The 12,157-nt window shown below is 40.5% G+C and overlaps 1 non-coding gene across 1 annotated transcript; it reads right to left on the bottom strand.

Moving 5' to 3' along the window:
• Positions 1-425: 425 nt before the first annotated feature.
• LOC150019779 (U1 spliceosomal RNA) lies at positions 426-589 on the bottom strand. The gene has a single exon (XR_016509438.1). It is a non-coding gene; the product is annotated as a U1 spliceosomal RNA (small nuclear RNA).
• Between the last annotated feature and the right edge of the window lie 11,568 nt (positions 590-12,157).

The following is a 12,157-nucleotide window of genomic DNA, read 5'->3' as shown; positions in this document are numbered from 1 at the left end:
ATTAAAACTCAGGTCAATTTGACTTCAAATCCCCGATGTTTATTTTTCCTATTTTGCCATAGAGGAGAAAAAAAATACACACACACACACACACACACACACACACACAGAATAGTCAAGACTTCTATTGGTCAGCAATAATTATAAAATATAGGAACAATAGAAATTACTTGATAAAATAAAATGCATTCTAAATACACCATGGTATCTTGGCTCATCTCCTGAAAAAGAAAAGAAACATTAGTGGAAAGGTAATTTAAACAAAATCAGAGTTGGGTTTTTTTTTTAATCATTTCTAAAGAACTCTTCATTTCTACCCCAAACTGTAAATACTACCACCTTTACTAAGGTTAAAAGTCAATCATTGTTTATAAACTATTTAAATAATTTTTTTCTTGTTCTTTTTTCTTTTTTTTCTTTTTTTTTAGGGGAGAGCGCGAACGCAGTCCACCACTACCACAAATTATGCAGTCGAGTTTCCCACATTTGGGGAAATCGCAGGGGTCAGCACATCCGGAGTGCAATGGATAAGCCTTGCCCTGGGAAAACCACCTTCGTGATCATGGTATCTCCCCTGCCAGGTAAGTATTATTTAAATAATTTTTTAGTATTTGCTTTGAGTATTTATTTCAGAAAACATCTAACTCATAAACCTTTTCTGGAGAGCATTAGTTTTGTATATTCGTGATTTTCCTTACCTAAATAGCACAGACAACTAAAGGTTGATAAAATGACACAAAAACAAATGCTACATCAAAAAGGCTTTCATTGGGACTTCCGGCCAAAATGGAGGCATAGACAGACACACTGCATCTCCCTCCACAGCTAAGAAGGAACACAACTATCTCAAAACTAGAAACAACCAGAAGGTCCAAAAAAAACACAAACTACATGGAAGTCCAGCAAACAAAGATATAAAGAAGAAATACTCATCCAGACAAGTAGGAGAGGCAGAGCCAGGGCAGAGAGGACGCAGTGTGGTGGCAACAGCAGCAGGCCAACAGAAAGTGCAGTCACACATTTTAAAAAGTCAGGAGGGAAACCTGGGGAGCATTCCCAGCTCCTCACCAGACCAGAAGCTCATGGTGCCAGCATCGGCGAAAATCAAGCCTCATTGGTTCTGACTGTGCAGACCAGTGGGGGCTGGGGTGGAGGCAGAAACTTCCGGTCTCTCAGCGGAGTCCACTTATTTAAAGGGCTCCTCCCACAGTCCTAGAATGTCCACAGACCCACTAACTCTGGGAATGACAGCCAGGGCAACAGCTAGAGAGGTACCAGTCTGGTGCGGAAGTGAGAGAGGTGCCTAGAAAAGGGGAGAGTGCTGGGCAGGCAGCATTGTTCCCTCTCCGACCCCTCCCCACATACAGCGCCACAATGTGGTGAAACAGGTAGCCCCGTACTGATGAATCCTTAAGGCTCTACCCCTTACAGCGTGACAGGAGTGACAGCTCTACCCAGGACACAGAGGCAAATAAACACAGGAGTCTGTCAGAATGAGGAGACAGAGAAGTGTGGCTCCAAATGGGGAACAGATCAAGGTTCTGGTGGGAGAACTAAGTGACAAAGAGATAGCCAGCCTAACAGACACAGAATTCCAAACACTAGTGATAAAGATGCTCACAGGCTTGACACATATGCTTGAGTATAGCTAAGGCATAAGGGAAGAAGTGAAGGCTATGCTAAATGAAACAAAGGAAACCACACAAACCAATGGTGAAGGGAAGGAAACCAAGGTTCAAATCAATGGTTTTGAATATAAAAAAGAAAACAACAGTCAACCAGTACAGAATGAGGAAACAAGAATTGAAAAAAAGGAGGAGAGGCTCAGGAACCTCTGGGACTACTTTAAATGTGCCAACATCCAAATCATAGGGGTGCCCAAAGGAGAAGAGGAAGAGCATGAAATTGAAAGCTTAAGTGAAAAAATAATGAAGGAAAACTTCCTAAATATGGCGAAAGAAATAGACATACAAGTCCAGGATGCACAGAAAGTCCCAAACAAGCTAGACCCAAAAAGGACCACACCAAGACACATCATCATTAAAATGCCAAAGGTGAAAGATAAAGAGAGGATCTTAAACGCAGCAAGACAAAAGCAGAGAGTTACCTACAAAGGGGTACCTATACAAGTATCAGCTGATTTCTCAAAAGAAACTTTGCAGGCAAGAAGGGACTGGCAAGAAGTATTCAAGGTGGTAAAAAAAATAAAATAAAATAAAAAGGACATACAACCAACTCTATCCACCAAAGCTGTCATTTAGAATGGAAGGGCAGATGAAGTGCTTCCCAGACAAGAGTTCATTATCACCAAGCCATTATTATATGAAATGTCAAAGGGACTTACTTAAGAAAAAGAAGATCAAAACTATGACCTCTAAAATGACAACAAACTCACAACTATCAACAACTGAATCTAAAAAATAAAAACAAAATCCAACTAAGCAAACCAGAATAGGAACAGAATCATAGGTATGAGGATCATTTGGAGGGTTATCAGCTAGGAGGGGGAAGGGAAAGAAATGGGAAAATAATGCAGGGATTAAAAAGCATAATTGGTTGGTACAAAATAGACAGGGGGAAGTTAACAATAACATAGGAAAGGGTGAAACCAAAGAACTGATATGCAGGACCAGTGGACATGAACTAAGAGGAGTGGGATTGCTGGAGAGACGAGGGTACTAAGCAGAGGGGAGCAAAGGGAAAAGAATTGGGACGACTGTAACAGCATAATCAATAAAATATACTTAACAATTAAAAAATAAAAAGAAAAACACATTGTGTTTAAGATGTCATTTAATTTTTTAAATTTTTTATTCATTTATTTTAGAGAGAGGGCAATGGAGAGAGGAAGAGAAACATCAATGTGAGAGAGAAGCATTAATTAGTTGCTTCTCATATGTACCCCAACCAGGGACCAGGCCTGCAACACAGGCATGTGCCTTGACAAGGAATTGAACCAGTGACCTTTCACTTTGCTGGACGACATCCACCCAACTGAGTTATGCAGTCAGGACATGATGTTATTTAATTTTTAAACAAAGTTATATGTAGTCATACTAAATAAATTTTTAAATATAAGTAAGCAGAAGTAGAAAATAGAACTCCCCATAACCCAGATGTAACAACTATTAAATATACTTACTACATATTTTTATTGCTGCTAAATCTCATTATAATATTTTTCATAAAATTATGAAAGCATGCCTTCTTCTAATAGACAAGCTCATTATACAGATTACTCCATAATATATAAAATGTAAAACTGTCAAATTGTTTTGAAAAATTATTGGCCCTTGCCAGGAATCTCAATTGATTGAAGTTTTCTCCCAATATGCCAAGGTTGTGGGTTTGATCCCTGGTCAGAGTATATATAAGAATCACCCAAAGAATGGATAAATAAATAGAACAACAAATCATTGTTTCTGTCTCTCTCTCTGTCTCTCTCTCTCGCTTTCTCTCCCTCTTTTTCTCTCTTTCCCACCCTTTCTAAAACCAATAAATAAAAATAAAAATCCTAAAGTGTGTGTGTGTGTCTGTGTGTGTATAAATATATATATATATAAACATTGGGGAACACAATTTTCGTTGAGTTGTATCTGACACTTGTTTTTGACTAGCTTTTGGCATCTGAATCCAAAAATGACCCAGTTTTTCTCTATGACATCAACTTTTTAAGGTACAGGATACCCTCCCTTTGTCCCAAAATGCATACAAAATGTACATAACAAAGGAAAATAAAGAAAAAAATTACCTGAATATACTGTTTATTTGGAGTTATTTTATTCATATAAAGGCTATATATTGTTACTGTAAGTCAAAGTGTGTACAAGTAATAAGGTTCTGCTACCAAACATACATATTAAGGTATTTTATCTTTTCAAACCACAGGCTAGGAAATGCCAAAATGAGATACTTGAAACAGTCTCCTTCAGTTGGCAAAGCTTTAACAAATTGCTTCATGAAACCCAGTTTTATGTGCAGAGGTTGGAATAGAATGTTCTTCCTGTCAATTAGTGGCTCATGTAGAATGTTTGGATCACCAGGTTCGAGGTCAGATCTTGGAGGCCAATTTGACTCCACCCAGTGCTTCTCATGAACTCTGCTGTCCCACATACACAGAAAACAGGGATACATGGTGTATCCACATTGCTGACGAAGAAGGAAGCAGACCATTTTAAGGTCAATACAGATGATCCAATTGTGCTTGTGATATTGCAACAGGTCAATGACTCACTTTATGTCTTCATATCCTTCACAAAAACAAACTGAATGGCCAATTGGGACTGCACCAAATAAATTGCCATGTGGCGGAGGACACACTTCAAGCTATGCTTTGAGCTATCGATGAACAGTTGCCATTCAGTTGAGTTATAGATTGTAATTCCCAACTCCTTCATTAAACCATGGATGTTATGGCAATATACAAAGCCACCGTCACTTCAAAAGTACTGGAGAAATACACTTTCTCTTGATCGAGAGTAGGATGCCTTTGCTCCTTTTTCAAGCAAGTTTTTCCCATGCAGTCTTGATGCTAGGAGTTCTGAAGCCCTTTTGGATAGTCGCAAATCTCATGCCAAATCATTCAACTCATGCTGATCAAATCCCTTACAAACTGAGTCATCTTCAACTTCAAAATCTTCATCGTTGCTGTCGCTTAGTTCTTCACCATGCTCCTGTTTTGCAAAAGAGGGTAGTTCAATGAAAACTGGCACTGGGATTTCAGATTGTGAGAAATGCTCACAATAGAAACCGGGACACAGGACTTGAGCAGCAAAGCAACGCGTTTATTCACGAGTCTGCAGGGCGCACCCTCAGCCAGGAGAACGTGCGTGAAAAGTAGACAAAGAAAGCTGGTTTTATAGTAAAGTGCCTCGCCCTACAGTGAAATTGCCACTCTAAAGTGAAATTGATTAGCTTCCCCACCCCTTTCCTTCTTCCCAGTTTCTCCACTATTGGTTACTCTGGAGTTACAATCTAACTTGATCATCTAAATGCCCCTATTGTGATTTGTAAATATACTAATGCTGTCAACTCCCTTCTCAGAGATCCTCTAATTACATTTGCCCTTGAGATCCTTTAATTACATTTGCCCTTTGTTAATAATGACTTTCTACTGGTTTGGGAGTCACTATGTCCTTGTTTCTTACAAGGGGAATGAGGCACTGGGCACATAGCTGATGGTAGACTAGGATACTCTATTTTACATTTATTTTTCTTGTTCTACCCTGATGTTTTCACTGTATAAAAGTAACAGTCACTTGAATGATCTCTGGGTTCTTGCCAAACCATAGGTATACCAAATGGCAATTTATCACGTGTTCCCTTCATCCACATCCATAAATTCTCGACACACTGCTTGCATTGCACACCTCGTGAAGGGCCCAAGACTTATCTTGATCACCAAGTTTTACTTTATGCAAAATAGGCTTGCCTGACAAATGTGCTGATGTTTGTCCTTTGACTGGAAATGATGAAACTGCCACAGATATAGCAAAATGAATCAGGGTTGTTTAGGCACTTATGACAATAAATAGCAGAGGCAGACATGAAGGAAAGACAATAAGTATATATGTAAATAAAAAAATAAATTCTGCTAACTCCTTGTATACAGACAAGAACTCAGACTACACCTCGGAATACAATTCACTATACAGAGCGGCACACAACCTCTCACCACACTGTCTCATGTGTAACTAAATAGCCTAGACAAGTATGAACCTGTCGCTGGTCTCCAAGGCTGTCCCCCACCCCTCCCCACTCGAGGGACGTTTGCTCTCAGCCAATAGGAGGACACTAGTGCTTCCCTTGATCCAGGCTCAATCCAGCCTCAATCCAGCCTAGAGTGGTCACATAAGATAAGCTGTACAGAAAAAACTTGGCGTGAGAGAAGAAAACTGACTGCAGTTTTGAAACCAGCATGCCTATTTAAGTCTAAAACAGCTGAAAAATAGAATTCAACAGGAATTATGTTAAGAATTGTTCCCCTGTGTAATAAGTCACTAATATCTGTCAAGCAAAATCAAATCCTGAAACTGCAAGTGCAGTGACACTTCACAGCTCAGAGGTTTGGTGATGATACATGAAGACCTCCACTTCTGGCCAGACTCCCATGTGTCCACCCCTAGAAGGTAATTTGAGGAAGAGGCTACAACCACGTCTGTGTAGTGACACCAACTTTACCTTCCAAGTGGATCCTGTTTAAAAAGTTAAACTTGAAGTGTCCTAGGGCTCAACAATGACACTGTACTTCTACAGGATTCAGAAAGGGAAGAGAGAATACAGACATCCTTTCTGCTTCCTCGGGTGGCATTAGCAGATGGATATGGACATTTCCCAGATGTGTCTTTACAACAGTCTCTTTGTTTTCTTGTTATTTCTACTATGCAGAGCTAGGAGAGGCTTTGAGGCCACCAGCCACGATCTCTGCAGGTTCTTGATTCCAGGTGGGAGTAGCTCTCCACTTCTTTGTGGCAGGGAACCTCCATAATTTCCACTTTTCCAGCCTTTCCATAATTTAGTAAGCACCTCTGTCATGTACTAAACATCTTCATGTTTAAAATGCCTGTGGTGGTTTTGTTTTCCTGACCAACCCTGATGAGACAGCCTGGTTGTGGCCTGAGAGACTAATGCCATTTCTCCACATTAAAGGCAGCTACTATCAAGGTCTTAAGATGAAAGGATGTATGTGATGTCAGAATTTTATTTAAGATACTTTTAGAGATTCTTAGGAGGCTTCATCATATTGAATAATTCTCTAATTAATTCAGAAAGGACTTGGAACAAAGAACTCAGGGGAAATCACCACGGAGAAGTAAAACGATCACAGAAACATGAACAGGATAGATTTTTCTTAGACATTTCAACCCTGGAAGTAGACTGCTTGTTTGTCTGGAAAAGACTATCACAGATTTCATCTAGCAAAGAGCAACATCAAGTCAAAGTCAACACAAGCATTCCAGGTAAATTATTATTGCAGAGAGATGCTCCTAAAATACCAGCTTTCTACTGGTCTGCCAAATCCCATGCTTTCCCACTCTCTCATGGCTCATTACCAAAGGATCTTCACCTGCCCCAGTCAATCCAAACACCCACTTCCTCCTTGTATTCTTTTTTTATCCACTCATCCTTATTTCTTAGTACTTACTTAAATGTTCTAAGTGTCAAAGAGGCTGGATATCCCCCAAACTCATCCAGCATTGTGAAGGATGAATATTTGCGATATACATAAATTTTCTAATAAACCAGAAGGGCAATGTTTTTCCAATTTTATTAATGTATAATTCACATATAATACTGTGTAAGTCTAAGGTGTGTAATGTGATTATTTGATATATGTATATATTGTGAAGTGATTACAATGAAGTTAGTTAACACATCCATAACACCCCAATTACCTTTTCTGTGCTTGTGGTAAGACCACCTAATATCTCCTCTCTTGGCAACTTTCAGCATGCTGTACATTAGATACCCAGAACTTACTCATTTTATAACTGAAAGTCTGTACCCTTGGATCAACATTTCCCCATTCCCCAACCGCCCCTCACCCCCTGCCCCAGCTCCTGACACACTAATCTACTCTCTTTCTATGAGCTTGGCTTTTTTGATTCCACATACATCTAAAATCATAGTGTTTGTCTTCCTCTGCCTGATGTATTTCACTTAGCATAATGCCCTCAAGGTTCCATGTTGTCACAAATGGGAGGGCTTCCTTCTTCATTGTGTTTGTATCACATTTTCTTCATCTACTTATCCATTGATGAACGCTTGTTTCCAAATCTTAGTTATTATGAATAATGTTGCAATGAACATGGGGGTGCAGATATCTCTTTGCGATAGTGATTTCATCTCCTTCAGATATATACTCAGAAGTGGAATTGCTGGATCATATGGTAGTACTACTTTTAATTTCTTGAGGAATCTCCATGCTGTTTTCCATAGTAGCTCCACTTATTTACTTTTTCGCCAACAGTGCACAAGGGTTCCCTTTCCTCAAGAGCACTTGTCACCTCTTGTCTTTTTCGATAATAGTCAGAATGGCAAGGTATTTAATCCCGGGTATTTTGATTAAAATCTAAACTGTATTAAACCTTCTCTTAATTTTTTAAGGGAAAATCTGAGAGAACAGCACATAGTTGAAAAGCATATGGCTTCTTCTTAGAAGACCTACATTTGAGTCTGAAATCCTCCACCTGTGTGACCTTAGTTAAGTAATTTAAGTTCTCTGACATCCCATTTCTTCCTATGTGAAATAGAGACAATACTAACACAAGAGGCCAAACATACCCTCTAAATCAGCTCAAAGTGTGGCCCTGAACCAGCATCATCAGCACATAGGGACTTAGTAGAAAGGCAGAGTTGGGGACCCCACCCCAGACCTACTGAATCAGAAACTGTAGGGTGGGGTCCAGCACTCTGTGTTTTAACAAACCCTGCAGGTGATTCTGATGCATGTCGCCATAGAGATTTTGTGCTGCCTTAACAAAACCAGTAATGTAAAGAACTGTATTTAAAAAATAAAGCTGTGCAAACATGAGCTGGTAGCCTTATGAACACTAATTATAGTGCTATTTAATGTGGTACTGTCCTCAAAGATTGTCACTCTTGTGGTTCTTTACCCCTAAACTAAATGGCTCAGACCATTGTGCTGAAGAATTAGGGTGAATTCAAAAAGAATTATTCCTTCCAGGGAGAGGCAGAGAGGTGGTAGCTCTAGGAGAGCGAGGAGTTATCCATGAACGAGCACTAATGGAAGCCATATGAGCAGCCCAGTACCCCTAGAGAACACATGGATAGAAGGCAAGTGGTGTTCAAGACTGTTCTTTATAGTAGGTTCCCAGGAAACGCTTGGGGAAGTAGAAGAAGAGAGAGCCCTGGGGCCAAAGGACATTTCCAAGGAAGTGTAGGGAGTCCACTAAAGTTTCACAAGAATCCCCCCATGCCCTTAATGGCATTCTGCAGGAGGCCTCAGATCCATGCCATGTGTGCCTCTGCATAAGGGCTGACTGAGTGTCCTTTCCACATAGCAGCTGGCTTTTTATAGAGCGAATGATCTAAGGAGAGTGAGGAAGAAACCACAATGCTTATGACCTAGGCTTGAGCCCTACAACCTTGCTTCCATCATATTACATTCATTAGAAAAGAGTCACTAAATTCAGCCCACACTCATCGGGAGGAGAATTAAGTTTCATTATTTGATGGGAGAAGTACCAAGGAATCTATGAACATGTGGTCTGTCTGGAAAAGTCAAGCCATTGTTAATGCAACAAGAATGATTTGTGCAACATTGGTGTAACCTGGCAGCCAAAGAGAGTGGACTGGAATGTGCATGTTTGAACAATGATGACTTCACTGCACTAATTGGTGGGGATGTTAAACGCCACTGAGTGAGCGTGTGTACTGTGTGGCCATCGCATTCAAAATGACTGAGCGAGTAGAGCAACGAACATGCATCAAATTTTGTGTTAAGCTTGAACATTCCTCCATGGAAACTATTCAGATGATTCAGAAGGCTTTTGAGGACAATGCAATGAGTGCAGCATAGATGAAAATGTGGTACAAATGCTTCAAAGATGGTGGAGAGTCTGTTGAAATGATCCATGTTCTGGAAGGCCTGCAACAAGAAGAACACCTGAGAATGTTGAACGTATACAGGCTACAATTAACAACGATAGGCAACCCAAGTGTCTCAGCCACCCAACAGCCCAGATTTAGCGCCCTACAACTTCTGACTTTTCCCCCAAACAAAAATCACCTTTAAAGGGGAAGGGATTTCAGACTGTCAATAAAATTCAGGAAAATACAACGGGGCAGCTGATGGTAATTCCAACAAAAGATTTTGCAGAGTGTTTTGAACAGTGGAAGAGATGCTGGGAGAACTGTGTGAGGTCCCAAGCTCTCTACTTGGAAGGGGACTATGTACAATGTTTCTTGTATCTTGTATCTTCTTCAATAAATGTCTCTATTTTTTCATTAAAAAACAAAACAAAAGAAATTATTTCATTTTTGAGGGTTTTTTTTTTTTTTTTTTTTGTCTCCTCCCTCTGTTGTCAGCTCTCATTTCTCAGGAGGTCAATGAGTCCAGCTGCTGTCATCTGCTGTGTTATACACACAGTTGTTCTGAGCAACTGCCTGAGGGCAATTCTGTCTTTCCTACAGGATAAGTCTTCAGTTTGCAACTTCTAACCTCTCTCACTGCCTTTTTCCAATTTATGTTCTGAGTGGTTGAGGTTATTATCAGTATGACTTCTGGATAAGAGGTGATATTATAGAATAATAAACATATAGTCATGTGACAGACTCTGGGTCCCTCGGAGTCAATGAAGAAACTACTCAGACACTCTGCATCTGAGGAAGGAAGGGAGGGGGTTTTCTCTAGTGGAAAATCACCCCCATTTCTTTATTAGCCAGGGTTTTTATCTACTTTCCACATGCGGAAGTACTTAAGGAAAATATGCAGCACTTCCCCAAATGGTAGGGAGTGAAAGGGAAATGGAGCTCAACACAGGGTTGAAATATCCAGGTATTTTACACAAGGTCAAAAGCTTTTCCTCTTACTTAATCTTTCTGTTCTTCACATTTTACTGACAAGGATTTGAGGCTTTACAGAGAAAAACAGAGCAGGTTCCCTTTTCCTTAAAAGCCACTTTGTATTTCTTTTTTATCTTTAAAATCCCCCGGAGGGTGGGATTCAGAGCAGGCCTGGAAGACAACCTGCCCGCTAAGGGCCCAGCTGGGGGCGGCTCCACACAGCAGTCAGAGTCTTTTAAACCAAGCCTGTCTGCTTCCCACACCTGCCCATGCCTGTCTGCCCCCACATAGACATATCTTTTAGATATAGAAATAATTGCATGTCTATAACACCAAAGCAGTGCCTGCTACCTAATGGGTGCACAATACAAATTTTTAGTTGAATTAATGAAGGTGTCTATGCATCTCACAAAAGTGTGAGTATACAGACAATACACAGTTTCACTCTGACACCTCTAGCTCTTGTAGGTTACCAGACTAAAAAATGTGTTTTAATCAACCTAAGTCCATAAATTTTTGCAAGAAAACAAAGCCAAAGATAAGTATTAATGGAAAGCCATGAGCATCATCTTCATAGGGGAAGGGGAGAAGGTACTCTGAAGCATTAAAAGCACTAAAGAAATGAAGGTGCTACTATTATTAAGATAATTCCATCCCCGCTGCATATAGCAGGTTTGCTTGATAGAATGTGGAGCCTGTTAGCCACGTCTGGAGCCTCTTCAACCCTGAGGACAGGTTCCTTTAAGGAGAGGGCCCTCTGTTCACTGGCTTGACTCCCAGGGATGTCCCGTGCTGCTTTTTGAAAAAGGTGGCACTGCACCTCACACCCTGTCTGCACAACTCACTCGCAAGAGAAATTCTGGCTATTTGCCTCTGACCTTGGTCTAACTCCTGTTCCACCATCTGCTCAGTTTTCACAGCTTTCAACCAAGGTTTTAGACTACAGGGCTGCCTCTTCTTGCTGTTGGCCACAGTACCGACCTTCATTCCTTGTTTTGTCCAATAAAGGGTCCTAACTTCATTCCTGCTCCCTACTTTGGTTTTCCTGTGATTACCCTCCCTCATGAACCAGCACTCCCAGCCCTGCAACCACTATGCTAGCTGAGCACTCACCAGCCCACCTTCCCTGAATCTATAAATTGCCCAGCCAGATAGGCTCATGTCAGAACAGAGCAAACCTAACCCAGCCCCAGCCTGGGACAGGACATCACTGGCCCTTCTACTTATTTTTAACTCTGCTGTGCACTGCTCAGTAGACAGCGGTGCTCAATTAATGTTGCCATCTGCATAAAATTTTGAAAGTTGAGAACTAAAATCAGAAACCTGTTAAGAGAAAGCAAGTCAACGCTGTCCTGAAATAGTGATGCAATCAGCAGAAATTTCCACAACATCAATCAAAAGGGTTTACAGCAAGTAGTCAGTGAACCAAGTAAAGTGACCTTCGGACCCCTTCCCATTCTTGCCCCACTCCATATTCTTGTTAGCTGTTGTTGATTGATGGCTTCCCAGAAAAGATGATCCATCACTGTTCAGATGAGCAAAGCTGCTGCCACAACTTGCAAGTTATTTCAGCATTTTGTAAAAGTGAGACAAAAAATTATAAAGTCTAAAAAAATACCAACTCATGAAA

Source organism: Furipterus horrens, unplaced genomic scaffold (genome assembly GCF_987537825.1).
Source record: "Furipterus horrens unplaced genomic scaffold, mFurHor1.1.pri manual_scaffold_2, whole genome shotgun sequence".
In the NCBI taxonomy this organism is placed as follows: domain Eukaryota; kingdom Metazoa; phylum Chordata; class Mammalia; order Chiroptera; family Furipteridae; genus Furipterus; species Furipterus horrens.
Note: the sequence above shows the minus strand (reverse complement) of the source record. Positions and strands in the feature narration are given on the sequence as shown.